Source organism: Astatotilapia calliptera, chromosome 14 (assembly GCF_900246225.1).
Source record: "Astatotilapia calliptera chromosome 14, fAstCal1.2, whole genome shotgun sequence".
Taxonomy (NCBI): Eukaryota; Metazoa; Chordata; class Actinopteri; order Cichliformes; family Cichlidae; genus Astatotilapia; species Astatotilapia calliptera.
The window spans coordinates 22,825,565-22,827,702 of record NC_039315.1 but is presented as its reverse complement, the minus strand read 5'-3'; positions in this window follow the sequence as shown (position 1 = coordinate 22,827,702).

The window sequence follows — 2,138 nt, the reverse complement described above, 5'->3', positions numbered from 1 at the left end:
GTAAAGAACAGAAAAGCAGCCAAATACCCAGGATGCAGATGAGCGATGGTAAATCGTCCTTACTGAAATTACACACAAGCTTCATTTCATCTTTTTTCATGGTCAGCTGTGCAGAGAGCTTTAAATGGTTAACGTCATTTTCAAGTGACTTTTTGACAAATACTTCATTTTCCTTTCCCCTTAACAGTCCATATAATAAATAGAATATAGACGACATATCGCAGGTTATACCATCCCACACTAAATATGCAATACACAAGTAAGAATTAGAGTTCTGCAGTGTTTTTTTTTCTTCTTTTTTGTGTGTGCGTTCATTTTGCAACAATGCTGAGAAAAATGTAGGCCATAGGAGTCTTCAGTAGGCTACTATGTACCTCACATTAAGTCTAGTGTGTTTTTTATAGTTTGGTACAAATTTCCAACCCTTAAAACTCACAAGCATAAAACACTAAAATCTGCTTTTCTCTCTCTCTTGTTCTTTTTTTTTTAAATCACATTGCTTACTTCTAAAATGTAAAAAAAAAAAAAACCAATTTGTGTTATACTGCTAGTGTGCAGCATGTGCAAAATTTTTTGTTTAAGGACATCTAATTAGAAAACAACTGCGCTAAAGTAAGATGTTGCTTGTGCAGGCTGAAAGCACAGTGACTTGAGCAGATGGTGTAATGAGATATATGGTAATAACCACACTGTCAGCGCGTTGGCCTGTATGAGACCGTGCTTAGACAGTGGCATAGCAATCATCCCCCACCGCGTCTTTATTCCGAAACAGATGCATTGTGAACTACAAGTTAATGCATTTGTGATCAAGATGTCCTGGGAGTCTGCATGAAAGTTCAAAGCTGTGCATTGTACATGCATTTTGTTAGTTTAGTACAACTTTTGGGTTCATTAGGTCAACATTACATGCACAGGTGAGCTTGCAGGGCTCAGTTGGTGCGGCGCAGTGTCATTAGTAACAGGGTTAGGAGTTTACGTCATGCAAAAAAGTTTACTAACTCACTGTATGTGTAATACACTGTGGCACCGGATGTTTAAAAGTGTTCATCGTATACAGTCTCATGAAAAGTCTGACCTGATTTGCAGCTGTCATATAAACAGCCCGCACACAAGGAGTCACACAAACCTTGTTCAGTTATGTAACCCCCTGTTGTGTAAGCATGCATACCCCATCGAGTGTGATGGGGCTCATTCTTTAATGAACTCTGAAATTCTGTGAAAAGCATTAATTCAAACAGATATCTGTTTATTCTCAAAATAAACAGATCCATGTGAAGCAGTTACATGTGAAAAAGTTCTTCTGCATTTGAGATTAAACATATGGTGTGTAATTATGTAAACAATCATGAATGTGAGTTGGTTTGAGCAAATCTAAGGGTGAAGGATGAAGGATGATGTGCTCTATTCACTCTGTAACTTCTGATGATAACCTATGAGGAAAAACACTTGTCAGTGATGGGAAAGAAGGGCTTCCTTTAAACACTCAAAGTCCTGAGCTCAGGAAAGGGTAGCCATCTGTCACAAGTAGTTGGACAGAGGGAGGAAAGAGGAGATTTAAAAAAAAAAAAGTGGAGCAAAGGGAGATAACAAACAGCAAGTAGCACCATTCACAAGGAAAACTACAGAAGAGAGAGGAGAATGGTTGTTGACATACTGGAATGTAAAAGCATCGTGATCATGGAACCATGGAAGCTAAGGGATGATTCAGGGTCAGCTGATAAATTGCTGATAAAAGTTTTATAAGAAGAGGAAAGTTTTAACTTTAATTTTGAAAGTAAAGAAGATGTCTGTCTCCAAAACCCAAACTGTGAGCATGCTCCACAGGACAGGAGTCTGTCTCCCATTCTTCTTTTGGTAACTAAGAACCGCAAGCACGCTGTCTGACAGAGAAGTGCTCTATGAGTTTTTTTAAGATATAATGGGGCCTGATCATTCAAGGTTTTATATGTGAGAATAGAGAATTTTAAACTGAAGTCGAAGAGAAGCTAATGTTAGACAAATATAACCTCCCTTTCTTGTTCCTGTTTGTACTCATGCATTAGAATTTTTTGAATCAAGCTTTTCAGTGAGCTTTTAGGAAAACCCAATTGTAAGGAATGAGAGCAGTCTAGCATAAAATACATAAATGCACAGACTAG